Genomic DNA, 16,279 nt, shown 5'->3' on the forward strand with positions numbered 1-16,279 from the left:
GTGAAGCCGCGGAAGTCAAATCGCGAAGTGGCGAGGGTTCACTGTATAGTATTCATTGCAAGATGGGGATGCAACCTGAAGCCCTGATGCTCTTTTATGTGGGATATGGATTTTTAAAAATATTGCTGGGAAATGATAAACAAAAAGAGAACTTTCCTAAAAATACATACTTTATGGGGCCAGGAATGTACATGCTGTTGAACATGTTCTGAATAGGCATGGATAGGAATGTATGCATACCCACATATGAGAGCAGACAGTAGGAATGCTTTACCCTTTCACCCCTCACTTTTTAAACTGTTTCTGATAGGATTTTTCTTTAAATTCAGTTCACATATAAAAATAATGCAGATAGAATTTCATCATGGTAACATCAATAGAGGTTATAACAATATTGTATAAAATAGAAGTGCTTAAACTATTTTCAGATAAGCAATAACTGTTGCTATGAAGCTGACCACAATTCATAGTTATCAGAGCAAAACTATAAATCAATGGATGGATTCTTCAAAAGTAGATTACCAGGCATTTCTTCTGAGGTACCTGGGGGTGGTTGCACACATAAGTCATTCCCAACGTTATCCTAAACCTGCTCCAAAACCTGCACGAAAACTGTATCTACGTAGTAGTGTTTTTTTCTCTCATCATATTTATCTAAGTACCCTCAAATGTGTTTTATCCATTTGTCTGCAAATAAATCCCATAAAATTAACTATTTTTTCAATGTGAAAAGCACTTTTCACATTCAATATACTCCCAATACATGTTCTCAAACCCTTTTATAAATTTTAAAATTAAATAATTATTCTGAATTATTACCATAGGCAATCCTAGAATCTTCTAGTATACAGACATGAGCCTCATGTTTGTTTGTTTGTTTGTTTGTTTGTTTGACTTACTTTTTCTAAGCAAGTTAAGAATATTGATTTAGAAAAAATATATAGAGGTTTAGAAAGACACATATGCTCATTGACTTATTAATATCTAATCTCTCCAGTATATTTCCTTTGCTGACAGTTGATTTTTATGGAATGTATCCTGAACACTTAAAATATACCAATTAGACACAAGTTGCTTGTTTATGTTAAGACCTTCAAAGTTCAATATATTCATTTCTTTCATGTTGACATATAGTTTTGAGTGGTTTTCATATCTGTCAATAAAGCTATCAGTAATATTACATATAGTAAGTGACCACAGAGTGGTCATGTTAAAAAGCAATGGGAAAAAATGTCAACTAAGGTGCTCTGTAATCATTCTCTCTGAGGAAAGGGAAAAAATAGGTGGCCAACAAGCAAGCCTGCGTGCTGAAGCTTGCTGGCAGAATAAAAGTCTGAAGTACACACAGCCTACCACGTCAGAGAGAGGGAACCCGTGCAAAAGAAAGCCTGAAAAGACACTCAAAGCTTGGTTGCCTCATCCAGATCCTGCGGAGGGTACCTTACCCACTGCTTTGGCACATGGCACCAGAGGGGAGGGGGCAGATTCAGCAAAGACAGCGTGTGTGGGCAGGCAAAGCTTCTGGAATACTGTCTTCTCCCGCCCTTCATGATAACTGCTATGATCATTAGTGTACATTTCCTGAAAACTGCAGAAGACAACCTCACGATTGGGACGTTGACTGAAAATATCATTTAAATTGTGTCTGTCATCAATCCCTACTCAGAATAAACCACTGCCACAAACCTAGCCACCCTTGAATCTTCAAGATCTCGAGCACAGAGCATGCTGGTCACTCTGCCCTCACCTGATGAACAACTGATACAAATATAAAACAACATCATGTCTCAGGAACAATATTCAACTTGAGTGTGCATAAGAAAACAAAAAGATAGTACAGAGAAGCGGTCAACTACAGAAACAGACCTAGGAAATCTCAGATGAAGCAAAAGTATAAGATCTCCCCATGAAGGGATTCAGAAGACTGAGCATTAGCCAATGTAAGTGGTTGGAGGGAAAATGTTACCGAATTGCAGAAAGAACAGAAAAGAAGATAGAACTCAAGAAAATGATATAAAAACAATCTGACAAAATGAAAATACAACAACTCCAAATAGAAACCCATAGCACAAACAGTAAGATAAAGAACTGAGTAATATTTTGGAAATACAAGCAACAGAATTGTTAGAAACACAAATCAGTGAGCACAAATATAAATCTCTCAAAATCAAAATACTCTTAAGACCAATCTACTTTAAAAAACGGAAGAGTATCTGAGAATTCTATGGGACATTATCAGAAGGAATAACTAATATTTGATAAACATAGCACTATAAAAAGAAAAACCAATTACATAAAAACTATCCAAGAAATATTAGAACGTCCCTAACATCATGACAGAACAAAAAGTAACCTCACTTAATAAGCCCAAAGAACAACAAACAGAGTTTATCCTCAAAGAAAACCACCTTGAAACATAATAATTATATATTCTAACATCAAAGGAAAGGATTTGGGCAACTCGAGATAGACAAATAACTGAAAAAGAAAACTCGCAAGTCATGGAATCAATGCTGACTCATAGCAAGCCCTGCAGGTTTCTGAGACTTGAACCATGAAGATTGAAGTCCTGTGTGTAGCCACAACACCACCAGGGTTCCTTGGGGTTAAAAAATTACCTACAAAGCTGAACCAATTATAACAAGGTCAGATTTTTCAATAGAAACCTTCCAGTCCAAAGGGCAATGGAATTCTATATGCAAAACCTTGAAAGAAAATATTGCCAGCCAAGAATTCCATAACAAGAAATAGTATCCCTAAATAGAAGGAGAAAATGAAAACCTTTTCAGACAAGTGAAAACTAAAGATGTTTGTAAAAACAAGATCAATCTTACAAAAAAATACTAACAACAATAGCAGACCGCAGCCTAAATCAATGTAAAAGACACTATCATTGTAGACTAGAGAAACAAATCCATAGAAACTCATATATGTATGAGAGGTTTTTATAAAGGGTAATTGTGCATTAAGAAAGCATCCCAACCCAGTCCAGTCCAAGCCCCGTAATTCCAATATTAGCCCATATGTCTGATACCAATCTATAAAATCCCCTTCAGACTCACAAAACACAGGCAATGACGCCAAATGCAAGATGATCACAGGCCAGTGGGTAGAAAATCTTTGGGTCCAGTGGCGTTGTAAGCATCTCAGTGCTGGCAGGGGTCTCTCTGTGGCTTCTCCAGCACCCAGGGCTGCATCAGGGTGGGTCCATGTGGCTTCTCACAGGGAGTTAGCCTTGTCAGTAGAGAGCCTCCAAGGAAGTGAGTAGAGTGAGAGAAGTGTCTTCCGCCTCCAAGGAGGAAAACAGGAATTCTCAGAATCCTTAGGGGGAAGGCCATGCCCACACAGAGGCCTCATTGGCTATATCCTGATTGACAGCCTAGTCTCCACCTCTACACTCCTAAGCCTCAAATTGACACCAGATTCTGTAACTACCACATCAAGTCAATGCACTAAGTGACAGGAAACCAGAGAGAACCTTCCACACGCAAGACAAGAACAGAAGGAGCCAAGTGGAGATATTAAACAGCTGACTGGAGAATAAATCAAGTAGTTCACAAAAGGGAACAAACTGCCTTAAAGTGGACACAAAATAATTAAAATAAAAAACCCTAACTTTAAAAAATTATAAACCTCTACAAAGTAAAAGAGAGAAACTATAAAATCCTGCTAAAAAGTAAGATAAAGCCAAAAAAGCAAAGAAAAAAACCATAAGAAAACACACAAAGAAAATGAAGTAAGCACAGAAATTATGATTAAAAAGAATGATTAACACCATTAAAATACAGAAAAATGAAAGCAATAGAATCGTATCTATCAATAACAATATGGAATATAAATGGACTAAACACATCAGTAAGAGAAAGATACTAGCAGAAAAATAAGAAAATGTTTTTCTCAAGAAACACAGCTTCATCACATATAAACAGACTGAAAATCAAAGAATATAAAAATATATATCAAGCTAAAAATAGTTTAAAAAGTAGGAGTAACAAAAATTTAAATTTAAATTTTTTTTAAAAAGCAGGACTAGCAATATTAGTTTCTGACAAAATAAATGTCAACCTAAAAGCTATCATGAGAGACCAAAAAGGATTATATAATGATTATAGCCACAATCAAGCAAGAAAACCTTACCATAATAAACATCGATGCACCCAATGAAGCACCCTCAATTCTTATAGACTTGGAAGTCAAATAGAAAACAGTAAAATGATAGTAAGAGATTTTAATGCACTACTCTTAAGGAAAGAGATCACTTGGAAGGAATTTCAAAAATGTTACAGAAAAAACTGAGCAATAAAATTAATCAACTTGATGTTTTAGACATATATAGATGCTTCACTCAGCAAAAGCATAATATGCTATAATATTATATAATATAATATTGTATTATACTATATTCCAGTACTCATATGTGAGGGCCTTTCTGTTTTGCTTTTTGTGTTCTGTTAGTGTTCTTATGAGTTGGGCTATCCAGCTGTCTTTTGCATGCTTTTCCATGTGTGTGTTATACTTCACATGAAAAACAAACAAACTACTGAATAGGTCTAAAAATTCATTTAATGAATGTCTCTAGATGCTCTATTCATGAGACTACAGTGTCTGTCCTTATCTCATTTACAGAGTGTTTATTTAAGCAAGTCACAATTCCTTAAAAAAAGAAAAAGCAAGCCTCTCTGAGAATGCACATAATTAAGTGAGTGAGAGTAGACACTGCAATGTTTGATGTTGCTCATTGCCAAGTGCTTAGCTCTGTGTCTGGCACATATAAGCAAATGGAAATATGAGTTAAATGAGTGTTGGCTATGGTGTGTGTGTGTGTGTCTGTGCCAAATGTTTCTTAAAAGCCTCTGACATCTCTTTATTTTTTAAAAATTTTCATCGTTCAAAAAGAAAACTGCCCACAATTCAATTCCGATTCCCAGCGACCCTGTAGGAAGAGTAGAACCGCACTTTGGGTTCTGTGACGATAAATCTTACAGATTTAGACCAGCTCGTCTTTCTATCTGTGAGCAGCTGCTGTGTGCGAATTGTCAATCATCAGGTAGAAGCCTAGTACTTAACCCATGGCACTATCAGGGCTCTCTTTCATCTTTAATGCATGCTAATCATATAGATGGTGTTTGATTTCAACTCTTAATGACCTTATATGACAGGTGATGTGTCCCACAGGTTTTGCAAGTGGTCATTTTTACTGGGGAACCCCAGTGGAGAGGTCTACACTGCTAATGGAGGCCTGTGGTTCAAGTCAAGCGGATGTTCCCTGGAAGAAAGGTGTGCTCACACAGATACTTTTAAACCCTGGAAGCCATATACAGGGGCACAAGATTTCAAGGCAACTTGATAGTAGTGGGCTTGATTTGGTGTTGGTTATTTTTACTGGCGCCGATCATCAAGTTTTTCTCGTAATAGAGAAGTTGGTGGGTTTGAACCACTGACTTTTTGATTAACAGCTCAATCTTACCCATTGTGCAACAAGAGATCCTTAAAGCAAACAAACAACACGAAACAGTTGTTATGGCTATTTAGTGCCGGCAGGTCAGATCCAATCCATAGAAAGCACATTGGCAACATAAACACCGGCCCATGCTTCACCACCAGTCTCACAATTGTTGTGCTTGGGTCCATCACTGCAGCAAGTGCCAATCCATCTCTTCCAGCTTCTCTCATTCCTGCCTTCTTTCTTTGCTTTTCTTCCTTCCTTCCTCTAGTTTTTTCTTCCTTGTTATGATTCTCTACTTTATAAATCAGATATCCATTTCCAAGTCTTTCTTGATCACATGTCTGATAGTAGCTACTATTTATTTAGTAAAGTCAGTTACCTTATATCCTCATGGCATAGTAGTAAGGACTTGGGCTGATAAATGCAAGGTCAGCAGTTCGGAATCACCACCATGCCTTAGGAGAAAGACTGAGCTTTCTACTCCCATAAATAGATACAGTCTGGGGAACTCACAGGGCCTGCTCTACCTTTGCCTATGGGGTCACGAAGAGTCAGTTGGCACTGACTCAATGGAAGTGAGCTTAGTTTGTCTTGGTATGGTTACAACAACTTTGAAAGTTTTGTATTTTTCCCAAATCAAATTTCCACAGTGTCAATTACAGCAAACGATATTTCCCAATATCACATAACTAATGAGAGCCAAAAGTCAAACTCAACTGCCCTGGATTGAATATTTCCACCGCACTCTGCTTCTAAAGCATTTGAACACAACTATAAAATGCTGTTCTAAAGCATTTAACACAACAGTAATGGATAATAATAGTGCTACTTCACTACTGATGAAGGGGAAAGTTAAAAACCGGTACTCTACTTGGATTTTAAAGATTTTTTTATTCATAAGATCAAATATTAATCTAAACTATGTAAGTCTAACAAAAGCTACTCTAAAGCAAAGTAGTATTGTTATCTTCCTGCTATAAAGGTTTCTTCAACAAAACAATTTCTTATTTAGTAAAAAAACCTATTATTGCTGTTGGGTACCTTATAGTTGGTTCCTCTGCACAAGAAAAGAAAAATTCCTGAGATGCCCCATAATCACAATTGTCATGTTTGAACCAATTGTTGTAGCCACTAATCAATCCATCTCCCTGAGGGTCTTACTCTTTTTCAATAACCTTCTATTTTCCCAAGCAGAGTGTCATTCTCCAAGACTAGTATCTTGATATTATGTCCAAAATATTTGACCAATAAGTTTTCCTTGAAGTAGATTTCCAATTGTTTTTCTTCCAAGTCAGATTTATTTATCCTTCTGTCTGTCCATGGTACTGTTACCAGAATCCAGATTCTTGTCTTACTGAGAGAAAGATTTATTTTGAAAGACATAGGGTAACCCAAAATAATGTTATTGAGACAGCTGTAGGAGGAAGAACTCTTGGCTCGCCAGCATGCCCTGCCTCAGGATGCCTTGTCCTTGGATGCATCCTGAGCATTTTTAAGGGTTTCTGTGAGTACACGAGATTCCTGGGAATATCCATCAGTGTAGCAAGGGATTCTGGGACAGAATTGTCATGGATGTCTCACATGCTCTGTCAAAATTTCCACCTTTACTCCTTTGCTCTGTGCCAGTACTTTCAATATTCTTCACCAAGACTATAATTTAAAAACATCAATTCTTACCTAGTCGTCTTTATTAACCATCTGTCTTTCACATGAATATGAGATAATTTAATATGACATCATTGACCAAGGATAGTTTCAATTTAGTTCTCAAAGTGACCTCTTTGCTCGTCCACCCTTTAAAGAGGTCTTATGTAGAGAATATGCCTAAAATTATCCAATTACTTGCCTGATACTTCCATGAATGTTGGTAATGATTTCAAGTTAAATTACAGCCTTGAAAACCTCAAACTTTTATGCATGTATTGTGCATGATATTGTATATTGGGTGCAGTTGTGAGGATTTTTTGTTTTCTGTATATTGAGTTTCAAGTTACACCAAAGGATACACTCTGATTTTCATCATCAAATGCTTCAGTTCCTCCATTTTTTCAGCAAGCAAATTGTGTCATCTGCATATGAGCCTGTAAACCTTATGGAATGTTTTATTTAATATGTAACTTGTCTCCAGGAGGACAAAGGGAATGAAATTCAAATATATGTCATAGAGGTCCCTTTATGAAGGTTTTTTTTGAAGGCAAGGGCATCAAAAAGATTAAAAAATAACTATCTAAACAAGTGTTATCAGAATTAAACCATACTGATGTCCACAGAATTTATGGCTAATAATGTCACTAGTTATTAAAGATTAAAAACTGGAGAAATTTTACACAAATTTCTGATTGCCAGCGACTCTACTAATTTCAATCACAGGTGGAACTACTAAAGTGGAAAAGGACCATGGTTGGAATATGTGCACTATTGTATATTAGAAAAGTTACAACATTCATCATGGAGTCCCTTGACCATTTTGGTGTTTGCATGGCACATAATCATGAGGCTCTGGTATCCTAATTTCCATTTTGAGCCTACTCAGTCAAGTCCTTGGACAGTGAAGCTAGCTAAGGAACTAATCCTTTTCAAGCCCACTCTGTCTAAACACAAAGTTACTTACACTGTAGGTTGGTGATCAGAAACAACCTAATTGAGCCTTCATATATGTTGAAACCCAAATGAATTTAGGGCCGCCACTGTAACCCAAGTGCTCAGAATTTAAGCTCTATTACACCCTATTCACAATGAGCTGAACCATACATAATCCAACTTCTAGTATACGGAACTAACTTGAAAAGTAGCTAAAGAATTAATTTGAATGAAGTCCTGTTTTATACATTAACTTGGAACATACAAGTTACTTGTAGGAATGTGAATTGCTCTACATAAGGGCTGGGTTTCTGAGATAAGACCAAAGCTCTGACTGCATGCTAGAAGGTACACTGCAGAGGGAGAGGTTTAGAAGGCAAAAAGTGATCATCACAAAGGGAATATCTGGCTTAAAACATGTAAGATCTATTGTCTACATGTGAAATGTACTGTAAAACCTCTATTATTAAGCAAGGCTTTCAGACTTGAATAGGGTTTGGAAATGGATGGGAAGGAGAAGCAAAATCTCAGTAGAAGGGTACACATCAAGAACACAAACTGCCAAAAGGTATACAAACACTGATCTATTATCTTCCCTTATGCTTAGTGCAAAAGGCTACATACTTTAATTAAATTGCATGTTTTCATGTATCAATAATGGCCATGTCTCCCACAGAGATATTGAACAAAATGAATAATCCAGGGATATGATGCAACTTATTTCATGAACACATTGGTGAGAAAGCAAGAGAAAATATTAACATACAGTTTTAAGATTTAAAATAATAGATATAGAAACTATATTATCTTACAATAACTAATGTAACTGTGTAATGATACTGCTGGAATTTTGATGCTGAACCAACATTCTCAGCTCAACTAAAGAAAACCACACACAGAGCCCAGACCTGATGGGCATGGACCCATGCTAACTTGACCAACTAGTTCTGTCTAATATTGACTAAAACCTCTGAAATTTAAAACTAAAACCTGTCCTTGGAAGGAAAAGTTGCTGGTGTCTAGATCATGTATAGTTTCCTATTTCTTATATCATTCTATTCTTGAACCATTTTGAAAAGAAAGCTGGTTATCATTGTTTTAAAAGGCAAAAAAAAAAAAATCCTTACATTTATTTCCCATTTGTTTCTAACTTTCAGTTCAGTTTTATTCCCCTCTATCTTTTTCACATCAGCTACACTTTTTAGGCTTTACTCTTCTTGTCTGATGCAATCAGCGTGAATGAAATGGGGAATCAATAGGTCAATACCTTCTAATCCCAGAAGCACCAGTTCACTGCTACTGTCTCCCATTTCCCCTAAGCCATAAAGCCTTGCTCATCAGTGATTAAAACTGTGGAACAATAGATCCTTAAAAAATCATTGACATTTCTCTGTTTAATATTTGCTAACAGCTCCAAAATTTTCTGTTAAGAGAATATTATGGGGAAAATAATAACTTGCTTTAAATTTAGTATGTCATTTGGTTTTATCATTTATTTTGAAATTTTCATTCTTTATATAAAATATGATGGCTGTGCTATATTAAAATAACAAAAGAGAAAGACTTAACATTAAGAAAAGATTTCATTTTTATTTGTTTCTCTTAATGTTTATTATTCTAAATATATTTTAGGATTATAAACATATATAGCATTAATATAATCATTTAATGAGGGCAAAAATTCTCAATTGATAATGGAGAAGAGCTGAAATTTAATTAATCCTGACAACTAATGAGTTTAAGTATGCATTCTGATACACAAGAAAGATGAATATAAAAAGATGACAGCATAATGTTGTTTCTGTGCAGAGATTCTAATTTCTCACCAGTTGTCATTTATTTATTTATTTTAGTAAAATAACTCGAATAGGATCCATGGTTCAAGCTAAAAATGCTTTCCAAACAGAGAATCACGGGTGTTTGGTTAGGTCTGCTATAGACATGTGAGCAGATGTAATATGTACAATGTCAATGCTATTTCTATAAAAGGAAACTACTTGCCATCCACTTCCTACCTCAGTCCCCTCTACACCTGCAAATGCTACCTAGAACCCAGACAAGAAAATCACTTTTGGAGGACATTAGAAACATTAGTTTCTTAGCAGTGAGGATGGTGAAATTTTGTTTCATGTATTTGACACGCTATCAGGAAAACCCAGAGAAGGTTGTCATACTCACTAAAGCAGAGGGTCAACCACCACCAAACAGAAGTGACCGGACGCTGTGACCACAGCAGTGGGTGCGGACACTGCGAGGACTGGACAGGGCTTCATTGTGCTGTGCAGAGGGTCTCTGCGAGGTGCAACCACCTGTGGACATCTAACAGCAGCGACAAAGATATTGATAGAGTTTGTGAATAAAGAGCTGCATAAGTAAAGATATGCTACTAACTAATAGGTTAACTGTTTGTACCAGCGAGAACTTGTAAGAAAGGGCTGACAAGATATTTCTGAAAGATCACAAACACTGAAAACACTAAGGTGCACAGGTGTCTTTGGAAACTTGCGGTTGCCTTAAGGCAGAATGGAAGGCATCTCAAGGTGAAGGTCACTGCATACAGGTGTGCCTGGATGAAGGATTGAAGTGAAGCTACCCAGTCCCTTCGCCTTAATGGATAACCATGTGAAAGAGAAACAAACTCCTATATCATAAATTCGATATTACAATCTGTCTTGGAAGAAATACAACGGGAATGTTCTTAGAGACCAGGATGGTAAGACTTTGTCTCACATACTGTGAACATGTTGTCAAAGAGAAACCGGTCCCTGCAGAAAGGCACCATGCTTGTAAGGTAGAAGGGCAGTGGCAAAGAGAAAGGCGCTCAGCAAGAGGAACGGAGCCCTGGCCACCGCAGTGGGACTGTTGCGAGGGCAGCATGAGAGCTGTCAATCAGTGTTTCCTCCTGTAGCCATACGAGATGGAACCGAGTCAGAACAGACTCTTCAGCGTCTAACAACAATCATGTGGTTATACTAAAAATGATAAACACAGGCACATTCTTCCTCTAAATTAATTATATGATACTCCACAGGGAAAATAGTTCATCAAATGTAAAAAAAGTCCATGTAACCTCTATCTCTCTGAAAAGCAGGGTGATTTGGTGGTAACATATTTAGGTCTATTATCTTTAATAATTCAAGACAGTAATCATAGATATGGGTGTTAAACTAATAACACCCACAAATAAAATAATGGATATCCTCCCCCCAATGAGTGTAAGTAAGATTAGAAGTGTACTGTAGGAATTGTAAAAATACAAATAAACTAATTGCAAGAAACGCAATGTGATTGCATCCGACCTCAAGTTTGCGGCATAGTCTGTTCACTTCTTGTACTTTCTGAGGTGCAAAATTTCTCATCCTATCTTTCTATAAAATCCTCCAATTTTACTCTCTTACTACTGGCGTCCTGGGGAGGACATTTCCCACTTTTGTTTCATGAAGTTTTGATTTGAAAATTTTTGTATCCATCATTTGGCACAAAAAGTCCCAATAATTCTGGATACTTTTAATACTGACTTTTGCAATTTATTTAGTCTATCTATACAAATATCCCAAATACCTAGAAGAAAAACTAACTATTCACCCAGCCTCGGTCAAATGTTCATTTTCGAACTGCTTCTCGCCTCCATTTGCTAACCAGTTATATGTGTTGCTTGACTGGTGGGCGGGGGGTGGGGGGGGTGGGGCGGTGTTATTTCACAAGGAGATGGCAACGGGGCTATCCTGTACATTACCAAAAAAATCAGTCATGAGCAAAATGAACTATTTTGGGGTTCATATTTGGGCAAATGAAATATAGGCTATCTTTGGTTGATTTTTAAATGTTCGAAAGAGTGATATATGACTTTAAGGAAGTACAGTATACAATGTGGGCTTAACTATGCTTATGTCTAATCATTATTTAAAATAAGAAACAATTGTGTATTTCCCATATTCATTGCATGTGACTAATTATAGCCATTTCACTATTGAAATAAAATGTTCTAAATGTTGATGTGTTGGTTACTATAAATATCAACCACGCAAATCAGCTGCAAAAAAAACCCCTACATTTATTAGGACTATCCAAGTATTTGAAAATATTCCAGATGTAATTATTTCTTTTCTGAGATTGCCCTGTCTTGTCCTCTATGACAAGTACTTCGTCTTCAGCCATTTTCACATACTCACTTAGTCTGAGTCTCTACTACGTGCTTATCTTAGAGCTTCACCTCTTGTTAGGTGCCATCCAGTTAGTTCCAGCTCATGGTAACCCTGTGCACAACCGAGTGAAAACAGCCCAGTCCGGCACCATGCTCACAATTGTTGTTATGCTCGAGCCCATTGTGGAAGCCCCTGTCCGTCTATCTTGTCCAGAGTGTTTCTCCTTTTCACTGTCCCTGTCCTTTAACAAGCGTGATGTCCTTCTCCTGGGACTATTCTTGCCTGACAATATGCCCAAAAGGAGTGAGATGAAGTCCCGCTCTCCGTTCCTAGGGAGCATTCTGTCTGTGCTTCTTCCTAGACAGATGTGTTTGTTCCTTTGGCAGTCCATGGTATTTTCAATATTCTTTGCAAGCGAGGCAATTCAAATGCATGTATTTTTCTGTAGTCTCCCTTATTCAGTGGATATGAAACCATTGGAAATATGGGTTGAATACTTAGTCTTCAAAGTAACATCCTTGTTTTTCAACACACTAAAGAACTCTATGCAGCAGATTTACCTAATATGTCCTTTGATATTTTAACTACTGCGTCCGTGAGCATTGATTGTAGATACAAGCAAGATGAAATCCTGGAGCACTTCAATCTTTTCTGCGTTTATCATGAAATGGCCCATTGATCAAACTGTGACGATGCTGGTTATCTTTACATGGAATTTCAATCCATACGTAAGGGTGCCATCCTGGATCTTCATCAGCAAGTGCTTCAAATCTTCCACACTTTCAGCGAGCAAGATCTTGTCATATGCATGTCAAAGTTATTAAGAAGTTTTCTCCAAGCTTGATGGCATGTCCTTCATATAGCCCAGTTCCCTGATTATTTTCTCAGTGGACAGACTGCATATGGTGAGAGGACACCATCCTGCTACCACCTTTCTGTATTTTAAATGATGGAGCAGTTCCTGGTTCTGTTCGCACATCTGCTTCTTGACCCATATACAGGTTTCACCTGAGCACAATGAAGTGCTCTGGAACTTCATTCTTCTCAATTCCATCCATAGTTTATGATCCACAAAGTTAAATGTATTTTCATAGTCCATAAAATACAAGTATATATTTTTTCAGATATTATCTGCATTCAGTGAAGGTCTATCTGATATCAGCCATGATATTTTTTGTTCCATGTCCTATTGTGAATCCAGCTTGAATTTTTGGCAGCTCCCTGTTGATGTAGCAGAGCTACAGCTGTTGTTGGATGAGCTTCAAAAATTTTAAATTGCATGTGATATCACTGAAAATATTTTATAATTTTATAATTTTCACTTTCTGTTCGGTCACTTTTCTTTGAAATGGTACAAATATGGATCTCTTCTGGTCTATTCATGTATCTACTTAAGCCAAAGCATCCTTGACATATGTCATATAATTAATGTAGTTATATTAATATATAATAAATAATGATATAAAGTATAATTAATATGTAAATAATAATATATTAGTCATCTGTGTTAATGTCTCCTGCCATATTTCAGTTTGCATCTACTTATTGATTGCCAATTTCATTATTTTAACTCCCCATTTATATTCTGACAAAAAGTTTTGTAAAAAAGTAATGTTAGTTTCTGAGTTGAAATATTTAATTAAAGGATATTTTTATAATATCACTCACCTTGTGGAGAAGGTAGTGATCATTAACTATTATCAGTTTGGTTATATTTTCAATGAATTACCAAGACTATACTTGAAATGTAGTTTAGATTTTCAATTTAAAAACTAGTATTTCAAATTAAAACAGAGTTAGGTATTACATGAATCTCTAAACTAATGAATTCCCTAGAGACATTAATAACTAAACTGTTATATATGAAATTTGAAAAACTAGATTGATTTTAACCTGTTGATATATGGCTTTATGTGTTGTTTAGCTTTTTTCATAGTGGATCATCCAATGATTTTTAAAATAAATTGATCTAAAATAATATAAGGTTCTGATCTCAATTATCCTGTGATTTCTTTTTATAAGTATGCCGAAAAGAATATTTTTTTTTTGCTTCTCTACTAGATCTTAGGAAAATAAAGGGGTTGGGATGCTTTCTAAGGTAGATAGAACACACAATATATATCCAAGAAACACCTTGTAATATCACATGCAATTAGAATGTTAAATGCCACCTACTACACTTTATAAATCACAGCTAATGTACCTGTCACCAAGGAGTTGCTCACCTTCTGATCAGTTATCATATTTAAAGCCCTTCTGCGAGTCTTGGTATGCCCTCAAGGATAAGGCAGGCTAAACCAATGATACTATTGAAGCCACACATAATCAGTTCCTATGAAAACATCTAGTCCAGATTCCAATTATGTTAATTCATTGCAGCAGGACTGTACATTTCAATCACCAGAAGGTTCAGTGCTTTCCAGAAGTCCCTTGACAGCACAATGGCAGTCCCATGAAAGTATTTAGCAAATCCCTTTGTGATGTATGAGGGCTTTAAAGTAGCAATAAACCAATCCCTTTACATTGATAAATCCCTCCTAAGTCAATGAGGGCTTTGCTGGGAATGAACACAGAAGACTTCTTCCTCTCCTTTTCCCCTCCATTCAGTCTCCAAAAGAATCTCAGATAATATATAATAATAAAGATATCCTCTTTCAAGGTCTAGAGCCACTGGAGAACAAGAGAATCATAATTCATTGTGAGACAACAGTTCATATCTGAGCCACCCAGTTTCAGTCCTCCAGCAATGTCAGTGGCAATTTCTCTGCAAAATTTTGCCTTTCACTCTGCCACTGCTGAATCCCTGTATACCTAGTAGCACTCTACAGTGTGTGGTGCCGTGGAAAAGTATGTAATGCAATATTCTTGTTACAACCATAAAATACCTTTGTAATAAAGAGGGTTTAAGTCCATAGCATGGCATTTTACTGAAGAAGAAGCATAACTATTGCCCTTGGCCACTCAGATGTACTACAGTAGAACTATGACCTTAGTTTGAGAGCTAGCCTGCTGCCTGATGCAGGTCCATTATTGTGGAGTAAGTGAAGAATTTACTTTGAACTTTTCTTTTTCAAAATACAAAGACATTTATTAGTGACTAATATGACTAATGTTGTCTGAGGAAATATACTCTGATAGAAAAAGCTATTGTAGAATATAAAATGCCTTGCAAAAGTATATTAAAATTTATATCTCCGAAAGCATGACTTAATTAAGAATTGTAGTATGCAGCAGTTATTTAGCAAACCTTGATTTTTTCAATTTTCCAGACTGATGGTGCATTACACTATGGAGATTCTGGCAAAGGTTGTCCTACTGACTTTGAAATTGTTGTAACAGTCTCAAAATTTTCAAATACTATAGGGCTTTAATAATAGGTGGTCAAAAATATAATTATTGTATGTTTTCATATATTATCAACTTATCATATATGTATGATTGATATATTGCTATGTTATAAAATCTTTTGACTCTGTTTCAAATAAAACTATATAAAAATAACCTTTAGATTTACATGAGATCATTTATTTAGTTGAATAATAGTATTTTTTTCTTTCTTGTACTTGGCCAAAGATAAGATCCTTAATGATTTTCAATCTAGTTTTACATATAAATTACATAATAGAATAAAGAAGAGTGTAGAATATAAAAAATATAAATACAAATTATAAAATATTATAAGAATAATGACACTCTCCAATTATATAGCTTCACAGAAGGAAACAATTCAAAATAGTTTAAAGTTTGGAGATTTTATGCAGGAAGAAGTAGTCTTGTTGACTCTCAAAATATGCTTGTGTATAAATATTAGATACATGAGGAACAGTTATCTATAAAGTGCTATGAAAGAGATACTCTTACAATTTATCTTAATTATCTAGTACTTCTGTATTAGATATACCATATGTGGTTGCTTTAACAAACAGAAGTGCATCTCTCTTGGTTTAGGAAGTTTGTTGTTGATGCTCTTAAGTTTAATGGAGTCAATACTAACATGTAGCAACCTTACGTACAACAGAGTGAAACTCTTTTCAGTCGTGTGCCATCCTCACAATCACCGCTATTTGGACCCATTATTACTACGACCATATCCAAGGTCTCTCACTGA

Source organism: Echinops telfairi, unplaced genomic scaffold, assembly GCF_000313985.2.
Source record: "Echinops telfairi isolate 266 unplaced genomic scaffold, ASM31398v2 ScPeMD7_2;HRSCAF=8, whole genome shotgun sequence".
Taxonomy (NCBI): Eukaryota; Metazoa; Chordata; class Mammalia; order Afrosoricida; family Tenrecidae; genus Echinops; species Echinops telfairi.